The sequence below is a fragment of the Cibotium barometz genome, chromosome 25 (assembly GCF_041138505.1).
Source record: "Cibotium barometz isolate CiBa-2024 chromosome 25, ASM4113850v1, whole genome shotgun sequence".
NCBI classification, from domain to species: Eukaryota; Viridiplantae; Streptophyta; class Polypodiopsida; order Cyatheales; family Cibotiaceae; genus Cibotium; species Cibotium barometz.
Window position 1 is genome coordinate 3861687 of NC_141070.1, and position 20855 is coordinate 3882541.

Genomic DNA, 20855 nt, shown 5'->3' on the forward strand with positions numbered 1-20855 from the left:
ACACTCCTTTCTCCTTGCTCGTTGGCTGAATTATAAATCATTAGTTCACACAAAAATATTAAGAAATCAAAGCTGCAACAATTGAATGTAAAATCTTACTGTAAGAGACCCGAACTCCCTATGTTTTTTTGCTTGTTTTCTCTTTCGTGGAGGCATGATTATTCCCTAACATTTCACATAAGATTATATTGGTGTCAGAAAATTAAGATCATGGCCACAAAATGGCCATGAGGTAATCAAGATCATGGTCATTGTGGCAAGCATCCTAAACTCCTCTACTCACTCCTATTAAATTTACCTATCATCATAAGATTGAACCCTTCTATCATAAGAATATATGTGGCCTTATCTCCTTCCCACCAAGGGCAAGAAAGCCCATACGTTGGCATATGGGCTTTCTTGCCCTTGGTGGCAAGGGGCTAAGGTCTCATTGTGTGTGGCCTTAGCTTCTTGCCACCAAGGGCAAGAAAGCCCATACGGTGGCGTATGGGCTTTCTTGCCCTTGGTGGCAAGGGGCTAAGGTCTCATTGTCTGTGGCCTTAGCAACTTGCCACCAAGGGCAAGAAAGCCCATACGCTGGCGGATGGGCTTTCTTGCCCTTGGTGGCAATAAGGAAACCATGCCCTAAATCTTTGTTGAAAGCTTCAAACTTGGATCAAGGTAAGACTTCTGTAAAGATGTTTGACACATTGTCTTGTGTTGGACAATATGCTAATTGTCATCTCCCTTGCTAGAATCATCTCTCACACATAGTGATAATGCATGAAATACTCGGGCTTTTGCAAGTACAAGTGCTATTTGACTATCAATGTAGATAGTCATAGGAGTGTCTTGAGCTAGTAGGAGATCATGAAGTAGCCTGCATGTCCATACACAATCTACTATAGTAGAGAAGGTTACCCTATAAACATAAGTAGATGTAGCCTCTATGGGTTATTTCTTGCTAGAGATAAGAAACACAAGCACTATCCAATTATAAGTAGTTCTCACTAGTGGAATGAGAAATCATTGATCCAATCCAACTCTGTATGGGCATGCAATTCTCAAACCAAGCACAGGGTCTTAGCTCCTTCCCACCAAGGGGGCAAGAAAGCCCATATGCTGGCATATGGGCTTTCTTGCCCTTGGTGGGGCTTATTACCACCAAGGGAAAGAAAGCCCATACGCCAGCGTTTGGGCTTTCTTGCCCTTGGTGGCAAGGGGCATAACACGGAGAAGAAGGGGCCGCAGCTCACCTAGCAGTGCAGAAGAAGGGGCCACAGCAGTGCAGAAGGGGTTCGTGAAGAGGAAGCCGATTTTTTTGAAATCCAGCCGGTAAAATTACATGAATGCCGGTTTTGTCGAGCAGCACTGCAGCAACAATGGGGTGCGAAGACAATCAGGCCCTGCATCTGAGAAAAGAGCAAGCAGAGGCTTGGCAGAGGCGAAAGAAGAAGAGCAGAGCGAAGAGTGCAGAGACGACCCCGCAGTTTTGAGAATATGCTATGTGATTAGGTAGTGGCGAATACATTCAATAAATGCATTGTACTCATTAATCAGCTATTTGAAAAGGATATATATAGAGTTAGAGTGAGAGCTATGGATAGAGATTGGTATATATTATGTATTATTTATATATGTATTTATTTTTATTTATATATTATGCATTAAAATGTTATGAATTGATTGTACAAGCGTATATTAGTGGTGAATATAGTCATTAAATGCATCATAATCATTCTTCAGTTATTTGAAAAAGACATATACTACTGATGCAAATATTCGGTTTTAAATGCAATCATATCTGGAAAATATCAGTACTCATATCTCGAAAAGGGAGAATGATTTTGGCCTGCTTGATATATTTTCAGACATTTGTCAATAGCTGCATCTCGCAAAGCAGAATGGTGCACGTCATTGATATTCTTTGCTTTGGCTCTTTGAAAATTTTATTCGTCCTTTTTGATTCAGAAGATGTTATTTTGACAGAGAGAGAGAGCTTCAAGAGTACTTCTCCTTAGGTAATAATAACTTATCAATGGAGAATCAAAGCAGTGTAGTGCCTAGGATAAAGCTAGCTGATGGTGTTTATGCATTTAAACTTACTGCAACAATGCCAAGGGAATGCACTGTGTCTACTTTATCTCTACATTCCAAGGATGTTGTACATGGTAGAAATGATGGTGGGCATATATTCTCATCAATAAAAAATCCCTCTTTTTCTTGTTTGGGAACTCCATCAATCCTTGAACCCTGTCTATCTAGTTTAGGGACACCCATAGAAAATAAAGTTCTCAGTATCTTGTCTCTGATTAGATGATTGCCTGTTAACGACACTCTTCTCAATGCTTTCATGAATGCATCTGAAGTTAGGAAAGTTGATGAACTTCCATCACAGTACGATGGGAATTTTATTTTTGAGCTCCCTATTGCACCACAAGGTAAGCCAATGGCTGGGATGGAGCAAAGATATGATGGTCATGTGTGGGTGGAGTATAACACATGTACAAAGGAATGTTTTGATGGTGTTGTGAGGCATAGTTCTTGTGGGGGGCATCTAAGATGTTGTAATGTGGAGTGCCCATATTATGAGCGGACGAAGGGAAGCAATCAATCTCAATGGAAGGGAAAACTTAAACAGGTGCCCAGAATTGGGTTTTTAAGTTCTGAAACCGACACTTTAGTTTGTCAACATTGCTCTACTTTACCGGAATGCTTGGCTGTGTGTGAGTCTTCTATTTATTATTGCTACCCTATAGATAGAACTACTACAACAAGATGTGTCATACATCAAGGTAGTCACAGGCATCCAATGGCAGTTGGGGTGTCGAAAACAAATGAGACTTTTGTGTATACTTTGGTGCAAGATAGAGCTTCCCATGACCTTTATGCAAAGTGTAAAAAGGTTGAGACAGGTGTAGCTCAAGATATAATTATGGACATGCTCTTTGATGACACTGATATCACTCCTGATATGGGAGATTCGGGGGTCGAGCAGCTTTTGGAAAGAGTTACACCTCTTGGACAAAGAAAAAGGTTAGGTCTAAACTTTGTTTACATTTTTTTGAAACTCACATGTTGCAATGGTTGACTTTTGGTATTTGATTAGGATTCAGAGATCCATGGATATTGCCCGTCAAAATGTGAAGGGATCGGTTCTCGGGCTTGAAGCATTACTGGATCTTAAGGAGAAAACAAATAGGCGATACCCTTTCTTTCATAGCCTCTTATTTCCAAACCAGCTAGCAGCAATGTGGAGCCTCATGTATTTAAGATGTCCTCTGTGGGTCCTGGAAGTGGGATCGACTTGGTTAATCAAATGAGGCCGGGTGGACCATTAGAGAAACAATTTGTCCACTTTGATCGTGTGCACAGGACAAGTGGCTGGACCACAATGAGTGCACATGTTTATCACCCTTTTGTTAGAGAATTGCTTATAATTGCAGTAGGTAAGTTCAAGGTGGAGAATACAAATGCACAGGTTTTATTTTGGACTTTGATGAATGAAAGGTTGCAGCAATGTGGATTTGAGAGTGTAGAGTTTGCAAGTTTCATGGCTGATGAGGCACAAGCAAATTGGCTTGCAGTGCGTACTGTTTTCAATAAAGGTAAAAGGAATGTGATGATGTTCAAGGAATGCTCGTGTTCTTTTCACTGGGAAAAGAGTATGCTGGAACATACACGAGTTTGTATCAAACCACAATTTCAAGAAGAGCATAAGGATTTGTGTCGACGGTGGAGAGATGCACCAAGTGAAGTGTCAGCCGCATCAGCAAAGGACAAACTTGTTACATTTTGGAGTTTGGAACATGCGCATGAGACATAGCTACATTCATTAGAGACATGGTTATCTTGGTGGGAGGTGCGGGGATTTCACTGGGAAAAATGGGTATTGACACAAGGGGGTGGAGGTCCATTTGTGCCTACAGTTAATCTCTCAGAGTCTAAGCATGCATCCATGCGAGCAGCTTTGGGATATGCTCAACAAGTTAGCTTGTTCTCTGCTTCAGCTCTGCAGACCTTGCCATGTCAGTCTTGCAAAGTGCCCATTATAAGGCCTACTTGACAGGAAGACATGAGGGGTCTGGGCCGAGTTTAAATCAAACTAAGAAAAGATTTATGTCCGGAGACGAAGGGGTTCGAGCAAAAAAAAATCTTGTGGACCTTGCATCAACAGTGTTTGGAGAAACAAGATATTGTTGCTCCAGATGTTCTGAGAACAGTCCTGAAAAGTGTGATGCGCAAGAGAAGAAAAATGGATGCAAAAATTATACTTGATACAGATAGTCATCGGCCAGAATATGAGAACGTTACATGTTCCAAGACCAAAAGGGGGTGCTTCATGCATTCATGGGACCCCAAAAGAGAGTGAGGTTGATGTGAAAGAATGGGCTATCCGCCGGAGAACACCACCCAAATGTCAATCTACATGCTGGGGTATTTTGGAAGGGAGAGCCAAACACTGTGGAGCTTTCGTTCTTGACAAGAAGGAAGGGCCACTGAAGGGTATTCCTGCACCTTGCTTCAAAGGACATTGACAGTATAAGGATAAGGAGAGTTGGCAGATGTTCTACTTTTGTCCGTCGAGTGTAATTCATTCAGCTAGAGTGGATGAGCAGATTCAGAAGTCTTCTGGGCCAGCTCCTCTTCTTTGGAAGGTTGCTAGAGGCACATGTTTGTCTGCAGAAGAGACAACCAAACTCATCAACGCGGGTTTTATTTTGGAGGGTGTAAAACACAGTGTTTCCACTATTCAGACAACACCATGCAATGTTCGCCCAACGAGCAGAGGTGATGGCCGCATTGTAAGATGGAAGGAGAAGATAAGAAAGGCAAGCCAAGATTGCATTAAGAGAGCACTTATAATGGAAGGAGAGGTAGTGCGTGAGACAGTTGTCAGTCAAGTAGAGTCACACATTTTTTGGATTTCAACAACTAATTCAAAGAAATATGGAATCTCCTTTGCAGTTAATGTATGCGAATTTCCAAGGTGCTCTTGTCCAGAGTTTGCTTTAAGGGATTTGAAAAAAGAGTCGTACGTGCCATGTGAGCATATATATTTTGTGTTCATTAGGGTGTTTGGTTTGCAACCTGCAATACACAAATTTATGCACCAAGCTGCAATTACAAAGTTAGAGCTCAGTCAAGCACTCTCGGGACACCGCAATATTCCTTCTACTAGTGTTATATAGAAGGAATGTGTAAGGGATGTTTGGCATTTGGTTGGATTTTTTGATCCATTGCGAAAATGCCAAAATTGCAGGGAAGCAAGAAATTATGTAAAGCAAGAAATTAGGTTTGCACCATAGATAAGTCAGTAACTTTTGGGACATCTGTAATTTCTTCTTTTATAGATGGTTATATGTTGTCATTCCTTTTTTGGTTCATTAAAACAGAGTCGCATTTTGAATTATGTTTGTGCTTTCTTGATTGAGACAATATAAGTTTCTTTTGCTAATGTCAATAAGTTGTTGCTGTGTTGTAAGTTGTTGCTGTGTTGTTCTTGTGAGAGAGAATTCCATTACTAGGCTTGTGTATGCACTTTCTTTGAGAATCTAAAACTTTAAGATATGACTACGAGTACTAAATGACACTGTCAAAATAGCTTGCTCGGTCTCTTGCCGCTCGGTTTGGGTCCTCGCTCGGTTTTTCCGTGCTTGGTTTTTGGTAATCTTCTATTATTACAAAGTAAACCCACAGATGCCCAATGGCTAAGATATCTCGAGGCACTAAGGTACACGAGGAGTTTTCTAAGAACTGGGGTGAAGAATTGAGTAAGATAACCCTAGAGGAAAAATGAGAGGAGAAGGTTATACCTCAAGATCTGGAAGTGCCTAAGCTCACAATGCAGGACAAAGAAAATGAAACAAGGCCCTAGCTGAAACAAGGCCCTAGCTAAAGTTGAGTGCGAGGCTAAGAAGGCGATGGATCCGACAAAAGATGAGGAGGACAACAGGCTAGACCTACTCTCAGTGCTATACCATTTTAAAACATACACCATTGACAAACGAAAAGTGGTCCAATTCACGAATAAAAGGGTAAAGGAAGATGGCCAATCCACATCTTATGATGGTCCAGCTTGAAGTTAAGGAGGTTGATCTTGTAGAGCCATGGGAGGATCCCAAACCTATCTATATTGCTAAGGATTTAACTACAGCTGAAGAAAAAGAACTCATTGTTCTCCTCAAAGAATTCAAAGATTGTTTTTCTTGGAAATACACTGAAATGAAGGGTGTACCACCCGAGGTGGTTCAACACACAATTCCGATCATGGACGGATCAAGACCATCCAAGCAAAAGCCATACCAAATGAATCCAAAATATGCAGCAATTGTAAAGGAGAAAATTGATATACTCATCGCTACGGTTTTCATCTATGAGATTGAGCACATAGATTGGCTCTCGCCAATTGTGATCATGCCAAAAAAGAATGGGAAATTGAGGGTCTGTGTTGATATAAAAAAGTTCAATGCAGCTAGGAAAGACCACTACCCACTATCGTACTGAACATGTATTGGAATGGATAATAGGTGAAGGAGCTTACAGCTTCTTAGATGGGTTTTCAAGTTATAATCAAGTGTCCATAGCACCAGAAGACCGGCACAAAATGGCCTTCAATATGATGTGGGGAACATATGCTTATAAGGTTATGCCTTTTGGCCTCACCAATGCCAACAACCTTCTAAAAAATGAGATTGATGTGCATGGCCTTTAAGGACTACTTGCAAAAGTGGTTGGAGGTATTCATTGATGATCTATGTGCACACTCACACTGGATTGAACATTTGGCTTTCTTGAGAAAGGTTTTTGAGCGCTTTTGATTGTATCATATATCCTTAAACCCTTTGAAGTGTCAATTATGGGTCAAGCACGATGTAATCTTAGGGCACATTGTGTCTAAAAATGATATCTCCATGAATTTGAGCAAGGTAAAATTGATCTCGAAATTACATCCACCCACCAACTACAAAGGTGTAAAGAGGTTTATGGGCCACATTGGGTATTATCGTCATTTCATCCTATTCTATGCTAAAATCGCCATACCATTGTATAGACTACTCATTGTCTTTGAATGGACTAAGGAATGCCAAGAAGCATACAATAAGTTGAAGAAAGCACTAGCAAGTGTATGTATTCTAAGGCCACCCAATTGGGAACTTGTATTCCACTTACACATTGATGCATCAAATTTTGTGATAGAATGTGTATTGGCACAACCTGGGGAATTAAAATTAGATTACCCAGTTTTCTTGCAAGCCATCAACAAAATGATGCAGAGATAAATTACACCACTATAGAGTGTGAAGGTTGGCCACCATGGTTTAAGCTGTAAAGAAATATCAACATTACTTATTGGCCAACAAGTTTGTATTCTTTGTGGACCATCAAGCCCTATTATATTTGGTAAACAAACCTTGCACCATAGGAAGAATCACACACTAGTTACTTCTACTCTTGGAATTCGACTTTACGGTTACATTACGAAAAGGGACACAACATGTGTTGGCTGACCATCTATATAGAATTCCAAACGGAGAATCTGCAATTGGATTGATGAGATTACCTCCTAGATGCTTGTATGTTCCAACTTGACATGGTGCCTGAGTGGAGTGAGGAGATTTCAGACTATTTAGCTCATGGTTTTTCACAAGATCGACCTCTGAACAAGGATAAAATACATCATCTTATTAAGCTAGCCACACCTTATCAATTGATTGATGGAGAATTAGATAAGCTAGGCAAGGATGATATCCTGAGAAGATGTGTGCAAGAAGATGAATTTGTCATGGTATTAAAAGAAGCTCACTCTAGAATATAAGCTAGGCAAGGATGATATCCTGAGAAGATGTGTGCAAGAAGATGACTTTTTCATGGTATTTAAAGAAGCACACTCTAGAATAGTCGGAGGACATTTTGCTGGAGAAGCTAGAGCTCGCAAAGTGCTTCAAGCACGCACTATAGTGGGGCCTGTATTATTCAAGGATGCCATAGAGTTTGTAAAAAGATGCGTGGAATGCCAGAGATTTGCTATTCCACAACAAAAAGTGTGAGAACCCCCGCCCCCTCCACGATACCCCCTCCAAGGGCCCTGATGGCGGAAGTAGTGTCAATCTCTTGTGCAGGGTAGGGATCCACTCTCAGGGCCGTGTCCACCACGGATATCTAGACAAGAGACTAGCCTGGCGGTTCCTCCGAAACCGAGCCTGGAAAAACTTTCCTCGCCCAGAAGGCACGGGCGATTCCACCAGGAAAATCATCTAACGGGAGAATTGATCTAATGAGTCAAAGTCTTAACTAACCAAACTGATCCGACCAAACCCAAAAGTCACATGGTCAGATCAAGGAAGAGACTTGCACTTGGTCCATAGAATCAACGTTTTTTTCCTCCTTTAGCGAGGCACAGCCGCCTAATTCCCTCCCATAGAACAAGGGTCTTCCCAGGACTTATTCTAACTAACGTAACTTAATCGTAACTATTTGTATCGCAAAAATCTCCTAATCCAGCCTAACCCCAAACGTGGCCCATGGGTTAGCCAACCACCCAACCACTGTATTGGTGGGATTTCTTTATAAAAATTTGGTTCTGTTTTGCTCGAGTACCGAGGAAAAGAGTTCCCAGGCCCCCTAGCCGATGTTTCAAGCAAAATTCAAGGTAGTCATACCACTTACACACCCAATATGAAATTGCCATTTTAACAGATTCGGTTGTCTTTAAAATAATATTTCAATGAAATCATAGTATTATTGATCATAGTCCTCCAAAATATTGAGTCCATTGCTTTACAAAATATATCATCCGGACTCTCCGTTGTTAAAGACCAGCTGGTCAACTCAACGCGATCCAATATCAAAATTCCATTCACAAAAGTCATTCTTTCAGTTCATCCATATCTTCCTCAATGTACACATGGGTGTCCTAGCAACCGCGAGCCCATGCATCACCTGGTCATAACCCTCTAGGATCCTACTTAGGTGTCCTAGCACTTCACTCAGGGACCACTTTGTCGATCTTCGCCCATCGTACCGGAAGCACACCATTTTAACCATATCGAGGCCGGTCAAGACCTCGGTAGGTTTTGCCGTGAGCGACGTCCCTCAACAACTCCCCGCCAGCTATTGCAAACGAGTGTCTCCTTAGTTAAACACATACTAAATGCTTCCTCTAGCATTCTGGCGTAAAACATTCCTTTAAAAGAAAACAGAGATTCTACGCAAGTAGAATTCCCAGTTCGAGATTGGTTCCACAAAACCCTTTTCCCTTAATCCAGATTTTCTTAATGAGAATCAATGATCTCTCATCAGGGTAATCTACCCATCATTTGACTAAAATATCTTAGAATATTCTTTCTACCAATTTAATTATCAACCCTAATTTTCTAGGTGGAATTATGGTGAAAATTCCTCTTTTGTCACCAAAATTTAATTTAAACCTTTCTCTACTTAAAATACCCAAAAAAAAATCTGAGGGGACAAAATCTCTTCCTTAGATAAGCTTTGAGATCATTCCAAGACTGGGTATTCCTATCCAAATGGTTGGTGTTGCAATGGTTTCTCCATGCCACCCTGGCTGTTTCCACAATCTTCATCCTAGTAAGAGTCATTTTGCTACTCTCGTTGTATCTGGTGACATCAAAATATTCCTCCATGACTTCAACCCGCTTCTCCACAGCCTCGCCCAAGTTCTTGTTGAAATATACAAGTGAATAGGGTGTGTGCGGGAACAAGCCCTTGGTTAGAGGCTGTAAAAGAGGATGTGTAAATGTGAAAGAACGTGTGAAAAGGTGAGAAGAATCTATTGGGAGAGAATAAAGGGTAGCATGAGAAGATTTAGGAAGTGTGGAGATATTCTGGGAAAAGTGAAGAGGTGGAGAGAATCAAGCAAAAGAGGTGGAGATATTCTGAGAGAGGTGGAGTGAATCAAGGAGAAATCAGTGGGATTTGATGCTCGGATGTAAACTCTATAAATTGAGGCATTTGCCTAATGAGAATTTGCTGGTTTTTGATTATCCATGCCTACATTAAGATATTTGCTAATTACTCACTAATTACATCTTAATTATTATTTTTAATTACTCACTATGTCTTAATTATTTACTAATCACTTTGTTAATAATGTTGATTCTAGTGTTTAATCCACTATAGCTCATCACATTGCTCTAATTTCAACATGGTATCAGAGCCATGCCTAGAATCCATCATTTTGTGAGCCCATTATCTTGCTATAATCATTTTACTAATTAGGATTAGGAGCTAATTATAATTTTTCCTCTTTTTTTCAACTCATCTCTGTACCCCCAGCTAGTGGAGGAGTTCATTCTCCTTGCACACTTAAAATTACGCCAAGCCCTTTTAGGTACTCAAACTAGACTCAGGGGGCTATAAGCACCTCAAAGCAATTGAAGCGAAGGGGATTTGAGATTTCTTCAAGCTCAGTTACAATGGCTCTAATTCCTCTTAGCCCAAGGTGTTTTCAAGCATGCTCTACAAGCTGGTGAAGACAGAATTCAATTTGATCAAGTCTACAGTGAGATCCAAGCTCTTCATCAAATCTGCAGGTGACTTTGGTAAAACAGAGATTAAGCTTTCAATATTTGGTCAAATCTTGTGGTTCTTGGCTTAATCCTCTACTAGACTCATTGCTATTGATGTCTTTGAAAGCATTTGAGCTCATTTGAAGTCTAAGGCACCAGATCTGAACTCCCCGCATACTCTATTTTTTGCACACAAAATAGTGGATTAATTTGCTAATCAGCAGTGAATTAATCAGTGCTAATCATTGTATTTTGGAGCGGGTTCAAATTAACCATTAGGTATCTAATACAGATCCCTATAACTTCAGATTGCAATTCGGAGTTGGTTTGATACTCCAACCATTCCGTACAAATTGGTTACCCTTGATTTAATGTAATTTCTGGTAAAAATATGCTGATAAAATTGTGGTAATCATCATTTTGCATTTAACCCTTGGTTAATGCCTGTAAATCTCACTCAAAATCAAGATTATTCACAGCCATAGTTGCATTTGGGAATGTGCATAAGAATGAATTCTATATACATTATGTATTGGGCACATTAAATCAGTGTAAAAATGGGATCAGACACTGCCCTTGTCCAGGATAAGGCAAGAGGTAAGACCTCCCACATAAATTTGGGTTTGCATTGCATAATGACACAAGATAGACAGAAAAAGCCCAAAAGAATTGTCAAACAAACATTTAAACATGTTGCTCACATAGAGCAAGAAAACCTGACGGACAAGCTCATGGCCCCAGCCATGAAAGAAGAAGAAGATCTCCTTCCAAGAAGAAGATCCATGCCAAGAAGATCTAAAGGAAGACATGGACACGAGAGGAGAAACTGCCCCAAGAAGGCTGAAAGAAGAGACGGATGCGTGGAGACAAGCTGCCAAGAAGACTGAAGACAAGAGAAGATGTGAGGCTCCAAAGAGTGAGGAGCCATGCGAAAATCTCTGAGAGAGAGAGAGAGAGACCCCACAACCGCACTTTAGTCAAGGTTGCGGGCACTTGTAGTAGCCTTGGACACATAGAGAGAGAGAGTGTCAAGGACTATGAGTTTAGGGACTTGAGGCACTGGTCGCGGGCTATCAAGTAAGAGGGAAACTTGGTATAGGGTCCAGGTGTGCTAGAGAGTATTCACTTGAGGGGAGGTGTTGAAATATACAAGTGAATAGGGTGTGTGCGTGAGAACAAGCCCTTGGTTAGAGGCTATAAAAGAGGTTGTGTAAATGTGAAAGAACCTGTGAAAAGGTGAGAAGAATCTATTGGGAGAGAATAAAGGGTAGCATGAGAAGATTTAGGAAGTGTGGAGATATTCTGGGAAAAGTGAAGAGGTGGAGAGAATCAAGCAAAAGAGGTGGAGATATTCTGGGAGAGGTGGAGTGAATCAAGGAGAAATCAGTGGGATTTGATGCTTGGATGTAAACTCTATAAATTGAGGCATTTGCCTAATGAGAATTTGCTGGTTTTTGATTATCCATGCCTACATTAAGCTATTTTCTAATTACTCACTAATTACTCACTAATTACATCTTGATTATTTGCTAATCACTTTGTTAATGATGTTGATTCTAGTGTTTGATCCACCATAGCTCATCACATTGTTTTAATTTCAACAGTTCTCCCCTTCACCTTTGAAGGGTCCTAGCTAAGTTCTGTGTGAAGAGCCTTGCGAATGTCGGGATCAAGCTCTTTCTCATCAGTGAGAGGATCTAGCTCTATCGGCCACGGTTCGCTCGCCTCATGATTCTACCAAAAATGATACATTATCAAATTTTTATTTTGATTTCGTCAACGAGATCCTTATACTTAAGAGGTTCAAAAAATAATTGCTTAAACAAGGTAAACAATCTTATTGGAGATCTATGACATATGTTCGAGTAACAGATCTTGTTTCTTCAATTCGTCAAATGATAAAAAATCACTTTTATAACAGGGAATTTTCCACAAAACATTTCTTTATTCATATAAAGGTTGCAATATGTACATAGAGCATCTCGGCTCTAGAAAGTCAAAACCTCCTTGGGAAATGCATATGAATCGATACTAGGCTACAGACATGCCCCGATATAAACGTTCCCTCACTGCCACCAAGGGAGCTATTATCTTCTCCTTTAGAATAAAGCAGCAAAGAAGTCTGTAGATATGGCAGGAAAGTCTGAAATCTCGAGGCGTAGGGTGATATAAAATAACACCATGAATCACTTTTAGCCTCATCAGAATCATAGCCAACGAGATATTTTCCCTCAGCATCACGCGCTGGTCACAAGAAGCGTGGACATACTGTCCTACAAATCACTTGTGATGTATTTTAACCATACCAAGGCTAGTTAAGACCTCGACAGGTTTTGCCCCACAAGCGACGTCCCTTGACGACTCCCCGCCAACTGTTGCAAACAACAAGTCTCTCCTTAGTTAAACACATACCAAATGCTTCCTCCAGCATTCTAGCGTAAAATAGTCCTTTAAAAGAAAACAGAGGTTCTATGCAAGTAGAATTCCCGATTCAAGATTGGCTCCACAAAACCCTTTTCCCTTAATCCAAATTTTCTTAATGAGAATCAATGATCTCTCATTAGGGTAATCTACCCATCATTTGACAGAATTTCTAACTAGATTCTTGGTGATTTTGGTTAAGGAAAACTATGTTAATTCAACGGTAGTCTATTCTTTATGTCAAGAATTGGAATTGGTCACAAGGTTTTTGCTTGATTCAGATTCAAGAGATGGGCAAGTAGTTTACTGGCCACCATTCTCACAGTCGTGGTTTAAGCAAAATTATTCGGTTTACTTCTATCTCTGATTTCAAAGGATTTTCTTCAGATAAAGATCTACTGTACTTCTAAACTATAAGGAAACTTCTAACTTTATGAATTTCATTGCTTCTTAACCATAATAAATTAAGAAATGGTTCTATACGAGAATATCGGGTTTTTATAAAAATACTCTTCTTCCATTAATCTAATTTTGGGTAAATATCAATTTGGTGATTTATCTTCCTAAAATATCCAAGAATATTCTTTCTACCAATTTAATTTTATCAACCCTAATTTTCTAGGTGGAATTATGGTGAAAATTTCTCTTTTGTCACCAAAATTTAATTTAAACCTTTGTCTACTTAAAATACCCAAAAAAATATTCTTATAAATTAAATATAAATATTCATTTTTTTAATATGCTTTAAATCCCTCTTTTTATATTTAAATGATTGAATTCCAAATGTCATGGAAATTTCTCTTTTATCATTTAAAAATTTCTTATGCATAAAATAAATTTCTTTTTTTTAAATTAAATAAAAATATCCATTATTTTAAATATGCCAAAAATTTCTCTTTACTATTTAATTACTTGGATCTCAATTATCATGGGAATTCCTCTTTTTGCATAAAAATAAATTTACCAAAAATTTCTCTTTTCTTTCAATTAAATATTTATGCATAAATACTAAAATTTTATTTCCCATGAATATGATGAAAATCATTTTTTTTGCATAGGATGTCCAATCCTAGAATATGGTAGGAAGTCCTCTTTTAGCATTATATATAAAAATAAGATATGTATTATTTTCTAAAAATTTTGCCATAGCTTCGCTACTATTACTGATAATTTTTAATTTTCTTAAAAGAATAAAACATTATAATGAAAGTATGATAGAAGATCTACTTTCAAGCTTAAATCTAAACTATGAATTTTAATTATAATCATAATCTTAATTATGATTATTCCACTAGATTAAGCTAATTTCCTTATTCCTCTTTTTCCAATTTGATAAGATAATCTATTTCACATTTAGAATCAATCAAAGTAGTTTTTAACTACTTATAAATAATCTAAAAGAATTAACCATTATTTTATTAAGATAAAATTATAAAAATACCATTTTCTTATTCTCTAGCTTAACAAGCCTAGAGTTTGGTTTTGAAATAAGAATTTATCAATGAGAAGCATTCTTTTGCTAAAGAATTAGCCATAGGAATGACTATTCTTTTTGAGAGAGAGATATACATAAGAAAGCATTCTAAATAAGCATAAAGATTAACTTTTTCTTGATTACACATTAAAATCTTAGGGAAAGCTTTATTTGAATTTAAAACAACCAATTAGAAAACCTCTCAAGCTTGAAAGGGGTTGAGAAGAGGTCATTTGAGCAAATTTAACAAAAAAACCATAAAATTCATTCTTACCTCAAGGATTAGCTTGTTTCTTTTTCTAGAAGTGAAGCCCCCAACCAATCAATTGGTTTAGAAAGTGGAGAAGAGAGCTCCAAGAGTTGTTGAAGAGAGAGAGAAGCTCCAAGCTCCCCAAAAGTAGAGAAAATTTAAGGGATAATAGAAAATATGATTATTTTAATGTAATGCTAGCATGGTATAGCTCACAGATGAGAATACAAAAGAATGAGGGTCTATTTATAGGTGAGGGAGGTCACTAACTGAGTCCAACTAGGTTCTAGAATTTTCCAGCTTTAGTTTGACAAAATTTGGACAAGATTTGGACCAATTTGGCTCCCCTTTTGATCCAGTTTGATCCAGGCCCGTGAATTAAAAACCCTTCCATACATGTGAAGGAGGCGCCTACCTCAAATTGTTTCAACTAGATCCAAAAAGTAAGCTAAACTGGCCTAAAAATGGTCAAAAATTGACCAAATTGATCAGGAAAATTCTAGAATCAGTTTGCTTGGTTTGAGACACACTTTTTCCTATAAATAGAAGCCTCCCCTTTGTAAAAGGTTAATAGTGTTTATGCACTATTACTCTACTTCTCCCAAGAGCCAAATACATTGAATTCACTTGATAATTCAATTGTTTTTTACTAAATCCTCTTCAAAAGAATTGGTGGCCACTCTTGATCCAAACAAGATTAGAACCCTCAATCCCTCAAGCCAAAGGAAAGCTCACAAAACTCCATGTAAGTTAAAAACTCTACTTTTTAATTTCTAATCTATGGTTTTCTGATTTCTTGCTTTTTTAGTGAATCTTGATGATAATGCCTTGATGAAAAGGCTACCCCCCTTCTCTCTTATTTATTCTAATATGAGTAACAAATAAATTTATTTAAACTTTTCTTATTGTTTACTCTTTAGAAAGTGAAAAATGAATAGATTAGAGTACTTTACTTCAAATTGGGATTCATTTTAAATTGCTATTAGAATGTTAAAATTGAGAAATGGTCAGCCATACAAAGGAGGTTATGGCAAAATTTTCTTAAATTTTGTGGAAAATAAAGTTTATCTTTATGTTATTCTAAAAGAGTAATTCCCACCGTATGTGCATTCTAAAAGAAATATTTTTATTTACTCCATGTACATATTCATCTATGAATATGCATGGATATCATTGATATTAATTATTGAAATTAATTTCTATGCATAGAAAGATGCATATTGAAAATCTTTTTATTATAAAAGTGTTATTTCATTGAATTTAATTTCTATGCAAAGAAAGATGCATAATGGAATTTTTTATTATAAAAGTGTTATTTTCATTGAATTTAATTTCTATGCATAGAAAGATTCATATTGGAAATTTTTTTATTATAAAAGTGTTGTTTTCATTGAATTTAAATTCTATGCATAGAAAGATGCATATTGCAAATTTTTTTATTATAAAAGTGTTGTTTTCATTGAATTTAAATTCTATGCATAGAAAGATGCATATTGCAAATTTTTTTATTATAAAAGTGTTGTTTTCATTGAATTTAAATTCTATGCATAGAAAGATGCATATTGGAATGTTTTTTATTATAAAAGTGTTGTTTTCATTGAATTTAAATTCTATGTATAGAAAGATGCATATTGAAAATTTTTTTATTATAAAAGGGTTATTTTCTTTGAATTTAATATCTAGCCATAGAAAGATGCATAATGGAAATTTTTATTATAAAAGTATTGTTTTCATTAAAATTGAATTTATGCATAGAAAGATGCATAAAAGATTTATTTTTATTTCAAAAGTGTTATTCTCATTAAAATTGATTTTATGCATAAAAGATTTATTTTTATTTCAAATTGATTTTTTGCATAAAAGATTTATTTTTATTTCAAAAGTGTTATTCTCAATAAAATTGATTTTATGCATAAAAGATTTATTTTTATTTCAAAAGTGTTATTTTCATTAAAATTAAATTTATGCATAGAAAGATGTATAAAGGATTTATTTTTCTTTCAAAAGTGTTATTCTCATTAAAATTGATTTTATGCATAGAAAGATGCATAAAGGATTTATTTTCTTTCAAAAGTGTTATTCTCATTAAAATTGATTTTATGCATAGAAAGATGCATAAAGGATTTATTTTTATTTCAAAAGTGTTATTCTCATTAAAATTGATTTTATGCATAGAAAGATGCATAAAGGATTTATTTTTATTTCAAAAGTGTTATTCTCATTAAAAATTGATTTTATGCCTAGAAAGATACATAAAGGATTTAATTTTATTTCAAAAGTGTTCTTTTCCTTAAAATTGAATTTATGCATAAAAGGATTTTTATAAAAGTGTTATTCCCATTGAAGTTGATTTTATGCATAAATAGATGTGTAAAAAATCTTTTTATCAAAAATTAGAATTCTCTTAAATTCTATGTTTAAATTCTATGAATAGATGTAACTAGATGCGATGAGAATCAGACAAGTGTGAGTGAATGGATGGATGTGATGAGAATAGAGGTGATGAGATGTGAAGTGAATAGATGTGATGAGATGTGATGTGAATCAGATAGATGTGAATGGATGGATGGATGTGATGTGAATAGAGGTGATGAGATGTGAGGTGAATAAATGTGATGTGAATCAGATAGATGTGATGTGAATAGAGGTGATGAGATGTGAGGTGAATAGATGTGATGAGATGTGATGTGAATCAGATAGATGTGAATGGATGGATGGATGTGATGTGAATAGAGGTGATGAGATGTGAGGTGAATAGATGTGATGAGATGTGATGTGAATCAGATAGATGTGAATGGATGGATGTGATGTGAATAGAGGTGATGAGATGTGAGGTTAATAGAGGTGATGAGATGTGAGGTGAATAGATGTGATGAGATGTGATGTGAATCAGATAGATGTGAATGGATTAATTGATGTGATGAGATGTGATGTGAATCAGATAGATGTGAATGGATGGATGGATGTGATGTGAATAGAGGTGATGACATGTGAGTTGAATAGATGTGATGAGATGTGATGTGAATCAGATAGATGTGAATGGATGGATGGATGTGATGTGAATAGAGATGATGAGATGTGAGGTGAATAGATGTGATGTGAATCAAATAGATGAGATGTGATGTGAATAGATGTGATGAGATGTGATGTGAATCAAATAGATGTGAATGGATGGATGGATGAATGTGATGTGAATAGAGGTGATGAGATGTGAGGTGAATAGATGTGATGAGATGTCATGTGATTCAGATAGATGTGAATGGATGGATGTGATGTGAATAGAAGTGATGAGATGTGAGGTGATTAGATGTGATGGGATGTGATGTGAATCAGATAGATGTGAATGGATGGATGGATGTGATGTGAATAGAGGTGATGAGATGTGAGGTGAATAGATGTGATGAGATGTGATGTGAATCATATAGATGTGAATGGATGGATGTGATGTGATGTAAATAGAGGTGATGAGATGTGAGGTAAATAGATGTGATGAGATGTGATGTGAATCAGATAGATGTGAATGGATGAATGGATGTGATGTGAATAGAGGTGATGAGATGTGAGCTGAGTATATGTGAAAAGATGTGATGTGAATCTGATAGATGTGAATGAATGGATGAGATGTGATGTCATGTGAATCAGGATGTAAATGAATGATTTGGGATATGAGTGGATGCTATGTGATGAAAATGAATGTAAATGTATAAGTGAAGAATGGATGTCAATGTATATGTGAAAGAATTGATGTGCATGAGTATGTGAAAGAATGTGATGTGATGGAAAGATATGTGATGTGTCATAAATATATGTGGATGTGAATGTGATGAATATGAATGAATGTGCATGTGATGGATATGAATGAATGTGATGTGATGGGATGTGAATCGGGATAGATGTGAATGAATGAGATGTGAGGTAAAATGAATGAGATGTGATGTGAGTGAATGTGATGTGATCTGAATGGATGGGATGTGAGTGAATGTGATGTGGTCTGAATGGATGAGATGTGAATGAATGTGATGTGATGAGATGTGGATATGGGTAGATGCGAGTGGATGAGATCTGATGAGGATAAATTGAGGAAAGATGTGATGAGATGTGGATATGGGTAGATGCGAGTGGATGAGATCTGATGAGCATAAATCAAGGAAATATGTAATGAGATAAAAATGATGTGATTGGATGAGAATAGGAATACTTATAAAATGGTTGTGGAATTAAATAATGATGTGATTGGATGAGAATAGGAATACTTATGAAATGGTTGTGGAATTAAATAATGTGGATTGATGATGGAACAATGTGGAAAGACGAGAGTTCGTTATAGAAAATGTATTTATGACATGTTTTTAAATGATTGTTTTATGTCAAGAATGTTGGGGAAGTATTTTGACCGTCTTGTGAATAAGGTCGTGGAGACCTAATCTGATAAAGTTGCAACACTTGACGGAGAGTCAATGGAGGACATCTTGCGTAGCAAGGCCGAGGTCTTGACCAACCTCGATGCGATTAAAATGATGAGCTTCTGGTACGGTGGATGAGGGACCAAGGAAGCGGCCTATGAGTGAAGCGCTAGGTCACATGCGAAGGATCCTAGAGGGTGCTGACCGTATGGTGCTTGGGCTTTCGATCACCAAAGATACCCACACATGCATCGTGGAAGATATTGGAACAAGGAGTAAGAATTGTTTTCTGAATTTGGGCATGGATCTGGTTGATTGACCTTGTTGGTCCTCAACGAATGAGTCCATGGCTCTTTTATATGGATCTATTGGTTGATTTTGATCTTCAACGGAGAGTCCATCTGGATTTTTATAAGTGAATATATTTTCGGGTACTATGAGCTAGGAACTATTGAAAAGGCCCCTGAGTGGACAGGTGGTGAGTGTTCTGGTTGCCAATAATGCCATAGGTACACCGATGAAGAAATGATCGAAAACTAGAAATCAACCAGATATTTTGGAGGATTATGATCAGTGATACTATGATTTTATTAAAAGATTGTTTTAAAGTTAGCTGAATCTATGAAACAGGCAATTTTATATTGGGTGTGTAAGTGGTGTGACTATCTTGAAGTTTGCATGAAGCGCCAGCTAGGGGCCTGGGAACTCTTTTCCTTGGTACCTGGGACAAAACATAACCAAATTCCTAAACGGATTCTATCACTTCAGTGGTGGTTGGTTGGCTAACCCATGGGACTGGATGGGGTTAGGCTGGACTGATGGATTCCTAAATTGAGATTCAATTCTATTATGGTACGATAGAGGAAGTAAATCCCAGATAAAAATTGTTCTATGGAAAAGAATCAACGGCTGTGCCTCTCAATGAGGAAAAAAGCGTTTGTCTCTATGATCCAAGTGCAATCTTTTCCCTAATCTGATTATGGAACTTACGAGTTTGGTCAGATAAGTTTAGTTAATTAAGGCTTTTGACTACGTTAGAGAAACATTATCTTGGAGGAATCGCCTGTGCTTTCCGAGCAAGGAAAGTTTTTCCAGGATCGGTTTTGGAAGAATCGAGGGATTAGTCTCTTGTCCGGACATCCGTGGTGGGCAAGGCCCCGAGTGAGGGACCCTGCCCCACGAAAGAAGTGCTACTTCCGCTGCTGCTAGCGCCCCTGAATTTGTTGAGCGGTGGGGACAAGGATCTCACAGACAGCTGGTATCAGAGCAAATTGGCTAATGTGGATCAACTAAGAAGCCAAAAATGTCAAAAAATTTTGAAGTAGCAGTAAAAGGTTGTAATTGTGTGATAAAATTCATACAAATTGTTATTCAGGCTGAAATTCATAAACTGGTAATTGGGTCTTTAGATGGAAATACCGTAATTGCATGGAATCCCTGACTTGCTTGAGACCTAGACATGATGGCATTTACCTTATAGTTCCAAGGACCGTGAGTGACTACCCGTATATATCGAGGGTATAACTGTAGCTCTTTACTGGCAATATATACGAGTAGATCTAAGACTTGAAATTATAAGCATAAATGCTATCCAGATGATGAATTCGAATGTGGTTGATATGATTTTTAAATTCTGGTTGAGAACTGATGAGTTGATTTGGATTCTGATTGAAAAAAATGATTCCTGAATTTTTGTTGAAATGTAATAAGCTGAGCAAAACCACAATAAGGATGAATGGGACAATAAGGATGAATGGGACGAGTCCCTGTGATGATGTTCATAACTGGAATGACGT